The sequence below is a fragment of the Tamandua tetradactyla genome, chromosome 13, assembly GCF_023851605.1.
Source record: "Tamandua tetradactyla isolate mTamTet1 chromosome 13, mTamTet1.pri, whole genome shotgun sequence".
In the NCBI taxonomy this organism is placed as follows: Eukaryota; Metazoa; Chordata; class Mammalia; order Pilosa; family Myrmecophagidae; genus Tamandua; species Tamandua tetradactyla.
Genome location: NC_135339.1, coordinates 10978325 through 10993123, shown reverse-complemented (window position 1 = coordinate 10993123; position 14799 = coordinate 10978325). Strand labels below are relative to the sequence as shown.

The following is a 14799-nucleotide window of genomic DNA, read 5'->3' as shown; positions in this document are numbered from 1 at the left end:
AAAAGAAAGTGCACAATCAGAGTTAAAGCGAAGTGCCAAGGCTGGGCAACATGAAACGTAAAGGATTTTTGAAAAATTTCTTGAATCTTTCTCTTTTGAAAAAGATAACAGTCTTGGAAACAAGTAAAACTTTCTTTAAGGTCTATGGCCACCCTAGTCACACTTTTTGTTTTGAGTGACACAATCCCATTTGTGTTTTTTAATAGAGATCTTTATAATTGACTTAAAAGGAGACCTATAGCATGGGGAAGAAGAGGAGGAGATGACCCCCCCCCCAAATATCCTCACCTAATTTATCTATTTTGATGTCCAAGAGGGGAAAATACATAATTGTTTGATATATGATAGTTGATGGATTCAGCAGTTTAATTATGAAACATGTTCCTGCTATGCTGCTCAATTTAGCATAAAAATAAAGAAAATAACAATTGAAAGAAACAGAAATGGAAAGGAAGAAACAAAAATCCTTCCTGCCATTGCATGGAGAGGTCTACTACTATCATATCAGTTTGGGTTCTCCCCTCCACCCCTCCCCTGCCATTTTAGTTTTGCTGGCTTTCTGCCCAGGGGTTTTTGGCAAATGTAAAATACCCTGGTCTTTAGGGTTTGGGGCACAGGTTGATCTGAATTGTTAGGAGCCTCCAGAGGCACCTGGGCCATTCACAGACTGGTGGTAAAGCAGATTGAAACAATGGGGGAGCTGATTGCTTATTATGGGATGTGAGTTGTTATAGTGATGAGAGCAGGAGAGAGAATCGGGTGGAGAATGGAGATTTTACTGCAATTTGACAAAAAGTCTAATTCCTACTTTGCTGGTAGACTTAAACTAATTGATAAGGTATCCTAGTTTCTGATAACCCAAATGACTTTTCTTTATTTCATTCATTCTAAGCCTCAAATGGCCATGGAGATTGTGGTAGAACCTGATGAAGGAGAAAAATTCTTTAGGTAAAGTGATTCCTAAAATTCTGTCAGGAATAAATATGACTACCCCACAACCACCACAGTCAGAGGACATCTTTGGATGGCAGATGGAAATATTTCTCAGACTTGAAAGTTTTACCTTCCATTATCTTCTTTGTCTCATATCATAGGTCTCCTTGCAGATAGAACAAAGTCAAATGTTAAAATAAATCTGTTCTTGAGCACATCAGAGAGAGGTAGAGAAGAAATGGTGGGGAAGGTTCAGAGAGAGGTTCCTGATCTTAAGTGGGGCCAGCAGATGCCAGTGTTTTAGTTTCAAACTCAAATTCACACAGTGGGGTAGCTATCGGCCACCGAGATATGGGTTCCTCAGCAGCACAGACCAGACTGCTACCCTGGATATGGGGTATATGTGTGTCTATTTGGCCTGGCTGGCTGGCTGAAGGCCGGTGAAGGAGGCTATAAAAGATGCATGACGGGCTTAGGCAGAGGCCCGTAGCTTGTTTGAACCTCCTGTGCTCAGGGACTTCACTAACTGCCCTTCAGCATTCACATCATCACAGCTGGGATGGGGTGCTTACTCCTGGGATGTTTTCTAAGACTCCATATGCATCCTACAGTGGATGAAAGATCTTTCTAGAAGGATTCATTCCTTCTTGGTGTGGGAGACTTACTTGGAAGTGATATAAGGATGCAGCAAATTTATAAAACATTTCCATCCTTCCTCCTTTTCCTGAGATGGATTTTTTTTTTCTGTGGAAACATCATCATCATGGGATTCCCCCAGTGATGGAGGGAAGCCTGAAAGATACATTAAAAAAAAAATATTTTAAGAGATATTTGAGATAAGGAAGGATTTCTTAATTAGAACACAAAAATCACAAATCACAACAAGAAAAAGGGTGTGGTAAATGTGATACCATTGTAACTAAATTTTCCACTTATTAAGAAATACATATAAATGCAGTGACAATTCAAAAACCAGAACATTTGCAACACATAAAACTAAATAAAAGAAGAAAAAGTATACAGAATAGTAAAAAATTCAATAAAGTGCCAAGAATGCAAATGACTTGGAGGAAAAATATCAGCAAAGATATAAACCAAAAATCTGCAGAAGAAATCTGGATAGGCAGCCAAGTTATGATGAAATGCTCCATGTCATTAGTAATCATGGAAATTCAAATTAAGCCACAAAGAAACAGATTTCATACAAGTAAGGATGGCAAAAATGAAAGAGTCCACCAAGGATATAGTGCCACAGGAATACTTATACTTTGCTGGTGAATGCACAAATGGGCACAAGCACTTTGAAAGACAATTTGACATTAACTGGTAAAGTTGAAGTTGCACAAATCCCCAGAGCTAGCAATTCCACATCTTGGTATACACCCCTGAGAAGATGCAAAAATAACACTCAGAACAACACTGTTACTACAAGCAAGACCTGGAACCAAAATAAATGCCAATCATCTGCAGAACGGATATTGCAAATTAAAACAATGGAATACAGCACAACTGTAAAATGAATGAACTAGAGCTCACATAGCAAACGTAACTGAGCAAAATGAATGTTGTGAAATATGTATGACTTCATATACATATACATAAAATTTTAAAACATGCAAAACAGCACACATTGCTTAGAGATAGATATTTTTGTCAAAATATATTAATAAATACATAGAGGAATGTAAAACAGTAAACTCAGGATAGTATTTCTCTGGGAAAGGAAGGAAAAGTATTTGGGAGAGATCCAAAAGGGGCTTCAGTTTTGTAGGCAGTTTTATTTGTGTAGGATGGATAATAAATGCACAGGTATTGAATGTATTGTCTTAATATCTATTTGCATGTCTTGCATACAGCAGATTTTTTTAAAGAAGTCATGATAGCTGGCATACCACAATGTTCTTGTTTCCTTTCCCTCAGAGCAAAAGGTTGTTCTCAAAGACATACTCTTCCCTCTTCCAAAAGCTATATAATTCATTCAATGATGCAACAAGAAAGGAGAACTGGAAAACAGTTAACTAGAAAAACAAACCTCCAAAAAAGCCATTTGACATCAGGAAAATCTTATCCTCTGGCTAGCAGACATGGCAACTATATGAAGTGGCCATTTGTTTTTCTGCTGGGTGTGTGTGTGTGTGTATGTGTGCACGCGTGTGTGTGCTTAACCACCTTTCCTCCTGAAGGACTCCCTCTCCTCTATTCTCAGCTCCTAGGCTGCCCATGGACCCTTGGGATGGAGACTGTGACCTAAGCTAGAGCCAGTCAGCATATTCTAAGGCTAAGTGACTGATTCAAGGATGGACATATTGCCTAGTGAAAACTAATGACATTCTAAGGATTTTTGCAGAAATGTATAGGAAAGTGACCCTTGCAAGTTTTCCCACTACTCTATGAGACTAAGACAGAATGGAAGTTCCAAAGCTGCTTCTGGTTCTGTGTAACTTGGTGGCTCTCCAGGTAACCTGAGGATGAAGATCAGGAAAAGGAGAGTGGGAAAAATTAGGTCCTGGTAGATTTGCCAAATTTATGTCTGAAATCAGTTCCACTTCTGAGCTCTTCAGATATGAGCCAATCTGCCCTCTTTATGAATATGATTTGGCTTTTCCTTTTCTAGCAACCAAAATGGACTTAACTGATAAATCTTCCATCAGTTGTGAACTATCAAAATAAACTGTCCTGTTAGCCATATAAGCAATCACAATTTTGGCTGAAAAGAGAGCACTCTGCCCTCCATGCCCATTGCCAGTGCCCCACCTGCAAGGGTCACCACCAGTTTCTCATTCCTTTCCTAACCATCTCAGCAAACAATGGAAACACAGCTGGTTCCACTCAGATCCAATACTCAGTCCTTTTGTTAAAGGATTGCCTAATCAAAACAATTTCTGACTTCTCAGAAATTAAATCCTTCTATTGACTAGAGACACTTATCCCTCCAAAAAACACCCAAAGAGGATGTCATTGTTTTTCTCATTTTGAATATCCAAGAAATGTGAAGGTAATGGAGAGGAGTCCATGAGGAGGTAATTTGCTTCTTCTGGTTAGATGTTTCACAACAAGTGGCAATCTAAATTTAAACATTCTTTAAACAGTGTATATCCAGACTAATGAAAATCAAAGTTCAAGGGCTTATTTCAATTCTGATAAGCAATCCATCCATTTGCAAGGATTTGTTGACTAGCTGGGGAATATTTAAAATCTGCATTTCACTCGCCACTTTAGAATTTTTTCCAAGAGTATTTAATCTTCCTTTCTCTTGCCCTGTTCTTTAAAAGGTCCTGACATGCTGTTCTTAAATGAAATTATCTTTGTGTGCTTCCTCTTCAGTGAAATGAAAGCAACTTTAAATAACTCACCTAGACCATTAAGTTTAAAAACTTTTTGAAAAAAGAACTTACTTTTAAAATATCCTTATGATGCTATATTCTATTCTGTTCTATTCTGTTCTATTCCATTTACAAATATACGACAAATATCACACAACAGTTTGGCATAAAAGGCAAGCATTTATTGTCTTTGGTTTTGAAGACTAGAAGTTCAAAGTCAAGATATTGACCAGACCACACTTTCTTCCATGCTTAGATGTGTTCTGGTGATGTCACTCCTCCATCACGTGTCAATGTCTCTCTGTTTGTGGCTGTTCTTTTGGTTTCCATTGACTTCTGAATTTCTTCTATTTATGAAGATTAAGGCCCATCCTAATTCAGTTTGGCTGCAATGAGCTAAAAATAACATCTTTTAAGGGTCTTTTTTAAATAAATGGATTCATACCCCCAATGAACGTAGATTAAGATTTGAATATGTCTTTTGTGGGGTACCTGATTCAATCCCTGACGTGCAGTACCCACTAATTTGGCTACTGCCAAAATTATTTCTGTCTTCCAGAATTGTTTTATATTTGTTTAGAGAAATCTTTGAGGTTCCAAGTCATTTTATTTTCCTTAACTTCCTTCATTTTACATTTAATCTCAGAATATTTCATTCAGGAAATGAAGGAAATGGGAACCGGGAATTTTGTCAGTTCCTTCAGGATCCCTGCCTGTGCAGGGATTCTTCAACCCCCTATCCTAAAGGCCATTTCCCTGCTGTGTTTCTTTGATGCATTTTGCATCAAAGGAACTTTTCCAGTCATTTGCTTTTTTTTTTGCTCCCATATCCACTTAGTGTCCTTTCTCTGTTCTGCATGAAAAAAAAAAATGCCTTTTTCAGGCTGCTTTTCCAACTACCAGTTAGGTTTATTCAAAGAAAATACTGAGAGGCAAATGGCAGATGGGTGGGGGGAGAAACCACATATAATGGTTGTGCTCATATGTCTACTTGGCCAGGTGATGGTGCCCAGCTGTCTGGTCAAGTAAGTGCTGGACTAACTGTTACTGCAAGGGCATTTCATGGCTGGCTAATAAACCAGAAGCCTGGCTTATTAAATCATCAGCACTTTGATTACATTCATGGTTGATTACATCTGCAGTCAGCCAACAGGAATGTCTTCCACAATTAGTGACATTTAATCTAAGAAGCTGAAGGCTTTAAAGGAGAAGTCAGAAGAAAGAAACCCTCTCTCTGCTTCAGCCAGCCTTTCCTGCAGGATTCATTGAAGATCTTCATTAGAACTGTCAGCTTGCAAACTGCCCCACGAAATTTGGACTTGTGCATCCTTGCAGTAGCATGAGGCACTTTTCAAAAATATCATCTTTACAGATGTCTCCTATTGGTTCTGTTTCCCTAGAGAACCCTGATTTATACACCACACCGTTCATTCCTCTCGTTCTTAGCACTGACTGTGCTTCCTCCGTGATCCCAGCCATTGTTGGAAGACTTGGTTCTGATTCTAGTTTCTCCAGGCTTCTGGTAGCACATCCTCCGACTGTTTTTCTAAGAGAAGAAATAGCTTTCAGCTATTATATATGTGGGCATACCCTAATCTCCAGAATATATTGTCTTTGAAGTGCATATGGAATTCTGGCAAAAATTGATCATATGATGAACTTTATAGCGATCTCTTAAAATATCAAATATTTGATATTATGCAGAATATGTTCTCCAACCACAGTTGAATAAATCTAGAAAAAAATAATAAATTTGTGAACGTTAAGCAAAATATACCTAAATAAACCATGGATCAAAGAATAAGTTACAGTGAAAAGTAGAAAATATTTTGATTCAAATATCAATGAAATATATCAAAATGTGTGGGATGCACCTAAAGCTGAGCTTAGAGGAAAACTTACAAGTTTCAGTACATATATTAGAAAAATAAGAAAGACTTAAAATAGTTGTTCTAAGCCTGCATCATATGTCAGGGGAAAAAAGGTGCAAAAATTATGGAAAAATAATAAGAGCAGAAATCAATAAAATAGAGAAAATAAATAAAGCCAGATATTATTTCTTTGAAAAGATCATTTGAATTGATAAGCTTCTAGCAAGACTGAGCAAGAATATTAGAGAAGGATCATATTACCAACATCAAGGATGTAAAAGGGAGAATTACTATAGATTCTACAGATACTAATTTAATAATCAATTCAGTGTAAAATTTATGCCAAAGATGTCTGCTTTCAGCACTTGTATTCACCATTGTATTGGAAGTCCTAGCCAATGCAACAAATGAAGAAGGAACCAATATATATGAACATTGACAAAGAAGAAGAAAAATAAATTTCATAGGCAGCATTATACATATATAAGATCTGAAATAACCTGTAAGTAGTTATTAAAATTAATAAGTTTGTCAGGTGGTTGCAGAGAAAGGAAATATACAAAAAATTCAATTCAATTTCTTTATACCAGCAAACATTATTAGAAAGCAAAAAATTAAAATATTTACAGTAGAATTAAAATATCAAATATATAAGAATAAATATAACAAAATATAAGCTAAGCCCCTATAACAAAGAACTAAAATTCTAAGAAATATTAAATTAAACAAGTAAAAGGAGGAATATTCCATGTTTTGAGCTGGAAAAATTGACATTAAGATGTCATTTTCTCCAAAATTTATCTGTAGATTCAAAGCACCCCCAAACAAAACCATCAGTTGTTTTAGTGGACTATTTAAAATTTTTTAAATAGTATGAAAGTTATACGGACATAAAAAGGAATAAAAATAGCAGAAAAATTTTTGAAGAAGAAGGATAAAGTTGGAGCTCTTACATTACCAGATACCAAAAAGATCACAAAGCTACAATAATGCATAGGCACAAGGTGAGCACGGATACTTGCATTCATGTATCTCATACACGTCTCAAGTTTAAATTCCATATGAAGGTGGAGTTAAAAACTTGAAAAATGAATGTTATAAAACAAGTTTTCAGGGGACCAATAAGCATAGGAAAAAAGTGATCAATATCATTAGTCATCAGGGAAATTTAATTTAAAACCACATAATTTACAACTATGAGAGTCCAGAAGGCACCAAGCAGAACAGGCAAATTTATATATTAAATATGGTGTGTGTGTTTACAGCAGAAACACAAACTTATAGTGAAATATGAAGTCACTGTAACTCTTTGTCAGTGCTACTGGGAATATAAATTAATAAATTGTGTTAGAACACGGTTTGGCCAAATCTACTAAAGTTAAACTGTTGTATAACTTATGATGTGGCAATTACATATCTGGGTATGTATGCAACAGAAATTTATAAGTAACTGAATGCAGGTAGACGATGAACACGAATATGTGACCCAAACAATAATATTCAAAATAACCCCAAACTGGCAAATCCAAATGTCCATCAACAGTGGAATGTGATACATATTTATAAAATAGAACATTGTATATATAGTGTTTGTATATCTATAATATAAATCTATATATGCAATGTTATATAGTTATTATATATAAAATATATATGTTTCTTCTACTGATATATACTATATATTATATAGCTACAAAATAGACATCATTCCTCATTAGGAAAATTTAACTTTAAACCACGTAATTTACAACCACGAGAGTCCAGAAGGCACCGAGCAGAGCGGGGAGATTTACATGTAAAATCTGGTGTGTGTGTGCGTTTAAAACAGAAACACAAAATGATAGTAGACGCGGTAGTGAAATATGAAGTCACTGTAACTCTTTGTCAGTGCCACTGGTAATCTAAATGTATAAAATATATTTAAAAAGTAGAAATATAAGAAAAAAGAAACTAAGAACTGCTGCTACAGGCTGGTTCAGCGGTTAGAATGTCCGCCTCTCACGCGGAAAACCCGCGTTCGATTCCCAGACCACGCACCCAAAAAAAAACTTGCTGTTATATGCAAAAATATAGATGTCCATATAATAATGCTGAATAAAAAAATCCAGACACAACAGTGTATGTTGTATGCTTTTTTTCATATAAAGTACAAAAATACAATAAAATCACCTATCACGGTAATAAAAGAATAGTTACTTTTGGTGGTATAATGATGGCAACGGCCAGGAAGGGGGCTTTGGAGATGCTGGGAATTTTTCTTTTCGGGGGTCTGCAAGTTTTTCTTGTAAAGGGCCAGATAGCAAACCCTTTAGGCTTCGTGGGTCTTTTTTGTCACTTTACGAAGGACTCAGCTTCAGACCCGGCTTGTCTGCTTTTGTTTCCTCTCCCTAGGTCCTGCGTTCTGGATTCTCTCGCTGTGCTACTTTGGACCTGAGACGGGTTCCTTGGCCAAGTGTGGGTTTAGCAGCATTTATCCAAACCCGTGGTTTTGAGTTCTTATTTGGCTTCAAGAAACATTACTTTAAATTAAAACGAAGGCGGTGAATGACAGGTCAAGTTTCGAGAGTCTTGTACAATCTATTTCCTCCTTTCTCAGAGGAAAGGTCGGAGTTATCCTTAACAGCTCGAGGAGGAGTTAAAAATAAAATAAACGGACTGGAATGCTATCGGTAACCAGGTTTTCCAAGTCATAATCTTTTGCACAAAATAATATATAAGCTTGGGTTTTGATATACATTTGACATTTTGATAAATTGCTTCCCAAAGTAAATGCATGTGTATCTGGGGAAAATTAGGTTTGGTTTTACCACCTACCTCTACATTAATGGCTGTTATCATTATTTTTATTTTTAAAATGTTGACTGAGTCTTTTACAGAAGCTTCCACATTAACTATTTCAGGTGGAAAATTGTAATCTATTACTCTCTTCTCTTTCTAAAAAAAAATTTTTATTTTCATGGAAAATGATGAGGAGGGATTACAAAGAAGGAAAATAAAGATATAATTATATTAATGTTTAGACCACAATGTGAGACTGAGTTTTCATTTCCTTTCTGTATTTTTTATCAATTATGAAAATAATTTTAGAAACATTAAGGTATTTTAAATAAAATATTCATATTACCCTACTATATCCATTTTGTTTGTTTTCATATTAATTTCATTACTTATCTATAAGCATATATCACTTATCAAAATTCCAGTTGTACCACTCATGAAATTTTATATTCTACATTTTCATCTAATCTGGCATAATTGGGTCATATACTATAATATTCAAAATTATCTTTTTATGAGTGCATGAAATGTCATTGAAGAGATATGCTGTAATAACTTTATTCCATGTTGAACATTTAGCTGCCTCAAATTTTTCATTACTATATTGTAATGAACATTTGTAAGATACATGTTTTTGCTGCATTTCAGTATTTCCTCAGGATAGATTTTCAGACTTGTTAATATTGTGCTAAAGACTCAATATTTTTATAGTCTTGATATGAATTGCCAATTTGATTTCCAATAATATTGCACCAATTCATGATGTCAGCCACTTTGTAGAAGAAAGCAGTTTCATAAAATCCTTTCAACTACTAGTTATTATTTTAAATTTTTGCTAATATAGTATGCATAAAATGGCATTACATGACTGGGTTTTATATTTTTTCCAATAAATGTAAAGCTGAATATTGCTCACTATTTGCCTATGTACATTTAAAAGTGCAACTCAGAGGGTTTTCTAATAGACAATTACAAGAAGAGTCTACTTTAGAAAGAACAATATATCAAGCATAGCTTTTTTAAAACAGTAACATTGATGATAAAGGTGGAAAGAGAGACAAGTTAATTGCTGAGGAAGATCTTTGCAAATATTTGGTACATCAAGTATAAAGATGCAAATTTTGGAAAGTGCTTTACAGACTTGAGGGTCAGAGAGAAGACCACCGTGTTTATTGCAGAGTGAGGTAAGGGAGACCAGCAGGAGATAAACAGGTAGGGACCATTATCAGGTCATAAATCAGGAATAAAATAATGGGAGATGACCTCAGTGCAAAGGGTAGAGTAAGGACCCCCGAAAATGTTGTCCTCTGTAATAGCACCCTCTTTTCTCGAGTTCTACAACAGCCATGAAAACTAAGAGCACATAATCATTGTGAAAAGGCAACCTGGCAGTCACCAGGGGATGGAAAATGGGGCTGGAGCTTGATCAAAGCACCGTTCTCAAAGAATTATCATCATTTGATGTGTCTGGTGGTCCCTTAGAAGATTAAACTAGCAAGACTGTCTTTATTTGACCTGACTTAGAGCTCGCCTAGTATAAAAATCCTTTTCCCCAGGGGCATTTGCTGACAACACTATGAGGTAATTGCTTAAATTTGAGGCTGCTTGAGGAGTAGATAAGAGCTGGGGCAAACACTGTGCTAAGTAAAAAGCTTAAAAGGAAAATCTGGGGAAAAGAGGAGCTTTGAAAAGTTCTAACATACTCCCAAGGAATATAGACGACCACACAATCGTGTGGGGCTGTGCACATGCCTGATGCTTTCTCAGGTGCTTATGCACATGGAAGACCTTAGAGAGTCCTAAACTGTCACTTCTTGCACACCCGGAGGCTTGGCATAATTAGGGAATAAAGGCTCAAGTCAAATTTTCAACTTCCTGGATGAGAGTTAAGGCATGCCCAACACACATAGAGCCCCTCAGCAAATACTCGGAAAATTATTGGTTGCAGGCATTTAAGGGAATCTTCGTTCAGATGTTAGCTGGACACTAAGCTAAACAAGGAGAGATGTCTGTGGCCACAGAGGTAATAAAGAAAACAAGATATGATAATGGATGTTGGTGATGGTAGCGTAACACTGTGAACATAATTAACAGCACTGAAATGTATATCTGAATGTGATTAAAAGGGGAAATGCTGGCTTGTACCTATGGTAACAGAAGAGAAATTAAAATACAATCCATGGAACTACATTGCACAAACAGTGAACCCTAAGTTAAACCCTGGACTGTAGTTCATGGTATTTACCATATGTTCCACACCAATGCGAGGTGTTAATAATAGGGTCGTATATGGCAATCCTGTATTTTATGCACGGTTATTCTATAAACCCCAACTTCCCTAATAAAAAACAAAAAAATTGCTGAAGGTCACAAATAGCTCCTAAGCACCTGAAAAGGTGCAAAAAAGGACAAAACAGCCAAAATGAGCTATCACTTCACATCAATTAGGATGAATATAATAAAAATGACAGAAAATAACGTGTTGTCCAGGATGTGGGAAAATTGGGATTTAAAACCAAAATTATGCAACCCTGGGAAACAGTTTGTCAGTTCCTCAAAAATGTAAATATAGAGATACCATATGTATTAGTTAGGGTTCTCTAGAGAAACAGAATCAACAGGGAACACTTGCAAATATAAAATTTATGAAAGTGTCTCACATGACCGTAGGAATGCAGAGTCCAAAATCCACAGGGCAGGCTGCGAAGCTGATGACTCCAATGGATGGCCTGGATGAACTCCACAGGAGAGGCTCACCAGCCAAAGCAGGAATGCAACCTGTCTCCTCTGAGTCCTCCTTAAAAGGTCTCCCATGATTGGATTTAGCATCACTAATTGCAGAAGACACTCCCCTTTGGCTGATTACAAATGGAATCAGCTGTGGATGTAGCTGACGTGATCATGACCTAATCCTATGAAATGTCCTCATTGCAACAGACAGGCCAGCGCTTGCCCAATCAGATGAACAGGTACCACAACTTAGCCAAGTTGACACCTGTCCCTAACCATGACAGTCCACCCCTTGTCAACTTGGTACATATATATATATATATATCACCTTAGACCATACTTAATTTCCAAATGAAAACAAATAAGCACACATTTTTTCTTTTACCTGACAATACTCAACTGTCCTGCATATAACTGGAAACACATTAAATCTCTCCAGAATAGCGTGCAAATCCTTGGGCAACATTCATTCTTAAACTTGATATCTTACAACTTAAATAGTATAACACAAACAAAACAGCATTACAGTCCTCGTTTCTGTAACTGATCACATGGTCGAAGTTCATATTTATCACTACCTTCTTCCACTACCCATTCCATGTTCCCTTTCCCCTCAGTAAGCACTTCAGCTGGCCGTGGTTCTTTGCCTGGTGGGGTGACCCAAACCTTCATTCCTGAAGTCTCAGAGCCATTAGTGGTCCTGCCTGGATTGTGTTGTTGCAGTTTTCCATTGATTTTAATCACAGGGCATGGTAGTACTAATAGACGCCCCAGGGGATCTCCTATATTCCAAGAAAACTCTTCTTTACCTCCATTATGTAGTTGCAGTCCTACTTCCTTCTGATAGTCAGGGTCAATTACCCCAGACAATAATGTAATCCCCTTCTTGGTGTGTTGATCCAGAGGCATAAGTAGCCTAAAGTGGCCAGGTGGCAATCTTAACTTCCAGTTCAGTGGTATCACTGTTGTTTCTCCTGGAGAAAGCACACCCTGTTTTGGAACTAAAACCTGTAGACCAGCAGAACTCAGGGTAGCAGGGACAGGAAGCAAAAATTTTCCTAGTGGATCACTAGGAGTAATAGTGAGTGGCACCACACCCATTTCCACCCCTTGGTTCCTGGACCCATGGATCCTGGCTATGGGAGAAACAGCACCATACAGCGGACGCTGATTCAGAGCATACACAGCTTCCTGGAGAACATTACCCCAGCCTTTCAAGTTTTTGCCACCTAGTTGGCACCATAATTGAGTTTTCAAAAGGCCATTCCACCATTCTATCAATCCAGCTGCTTCTGGATGATGGGGAACATGGTAAGACCAGAGAATTCCATGAGCATGTGCCCATTCCCGCACTTCATTTGCTGTGAAGTGTGTTCCTTGATCCAAAGCAATGCTATGTGGAATACCATGACGATGGATAAGGCATTCTGTAAGCCCACGGATAGTAGTTTTGGCAGAAGCATTGCGTGCAGGGAAAGCAAACCCATATCCAGAGTATGTGTCTATTCCAGTTAGAACAAATCGCTGCCCCTTCCATGAAGGGAGTGGTCCAATGTAATCAACCTGCCACCATGTAGCTGGCTGGTCACCTCGGGGAATGGTGCCATATCGGGGGCTGAGTGTGGGTCTCTGCTGCTGGCAGATTGGGCACTCAGCAGTGGCTGTAGCCAGGTCAGCCTTGGTGAGTGGAAGTCCATGTTGCTGAGCCCATGCATAACCTCCATCCCTACCACCATGACCACTTTGTTCATGAGCCCATTGGGCAATACCAGGAGTTGCTGGGGAAAGAGGCTGACTGGTATCCATAGAACGGGTCATCTTATCCACTTGATTATTAAAATCTTCCTCTGCTGAAGTCACCCTCTGGTGTGCATTCACATGGGACACAAATATCTTCATGTTTTTAGCCCACTCAGAAAGATCTATCCACATACTTCTTCCCCAGACCTCTTTGTCACCAATTTTCCAATTATGGTCTTTCCAAGTCCCTGACCATCCAGCCAAGCCATTAGCAACAGCCCATGAGTCAGTATACAAATGCACCTCTGGCCAGTTTTCCTTCCAAGCAAAATGAACAACCAGGTGCACTGCTCGAAGTTCTGCCCACTGGGAGGATTTCCCCTCACCACTGTCCTTCAAGGACACCCCAGAAAGGGGTTGTAATGCTGCAGCTGTCCACTTTAGGGTGATACCTGCATATCGTGCTGAACCATCTGTAAACCAGGCCCGAGTTTTCTCTTCCTCAGTCAATTCACTGTAAGGAACACCCCAAGAGGCCATAGCTCTGGTCTAGGAAAGAGAAGGTAATGTGGCAGCAGGAGTGGAAACCATGGGCATTTGTGCTACTTCTTCATGTAACTTACTTGTGCCTTCAGGACCTGTTCTGGCTCTATCTCGTATATACCATTTCCATTTTACAATAGAGTGCTGCTGTGCACGCCCAACTTTATGGCTTGGTGGGTCAGACAACACCCAACTCATGATAGGCAACTCAGGTCTCATGGTAACTTGGTGGCCCATGGTTAAGCGTTCAGTCTCTACTAAGGCCCAGTAGCAGGCCAAAAGCTGTTTCTCAAAAGGAGAGTAGTTATCTGCAGCAGATGGTAAGGCTTTGCTCCAAAATCGTAAGGGTCTGCGTTGTGATTCTCCTGTAGGGGCCTGCCAAAGGCTCCAGACAGCATCTCTATTTGCCACTGACACTTCCAGCACCATTGGATCTGCTGGATCATATGGCCCAAGTGGCAGAGCAGCTTGCACAGCAGCCTGGACCTGTCGCAGAGCCTCCTCTTGTTCAGGTCCCCACTCAAAATTAGCAGCTTTTCTGGTCACTCGATAAATGGGCTGGAGTAGCACACCCAAATGAGGAATATGTTGTCGCCAAAATCCAAAAAGACCAACTAGGCGTTGTGCCTCTTTTTTGGATGTGGGAGGGGCCAGATGCAGCAATTTATCCTTCACCTTAGAAGGGATATCTCAACATGCCCCACACCACTGGACACCTAAAAATTTTACTGAGGTGGAAGGCCCCTGTATTTTTGCTGGATTTATCTCCCATCCTCTGACACGCAAATGCCTTACCAGTAAATCTAGAGTAGTTGCTACTTCTTGCTCACTAGGTCCAATCAACATGATATCATCAATATAATGAACCAGTGTGATGTCTT

General features: G+C 38.3%; 2 long non-coding RNA genes across 2 annotated transcripts in view; one reads left to right on the top strand and one right to left on the bottom strand.

Moving 5' to 3' along the window:
- The window catches only part of LOC143653016 (uncharacterized), a 127253-nt gene extending 118462 nt beyond the window's left edge, over positions 1–8791 (top strand). Inside the window, exon 4 of the long non-coding RNA XR_013161021.1 lies at positions 8519–8791. This is a non-coding gene — a long non-coding RNA (uncharacterized LOC143653016). The remainder of the gene's footprint in view (positions 1–8518) is intronic.
- Positions 1–14799, bottom strand: part of LOC143653018 (uncharacterized) — a 43973-nt gene that overhangs the window by 344 nt on the left and 28830 nt on the right. Inside the window, exon 2 of the long non-coding RNA XR_013161022.1 lies at positions 1599–1725. This is a non-coding gene — a long non-coding RNA (uncharacterized LOC143653018). The remainder of the gene's footprint in view (positions 1–1598; positions 1726–14799) is intronic.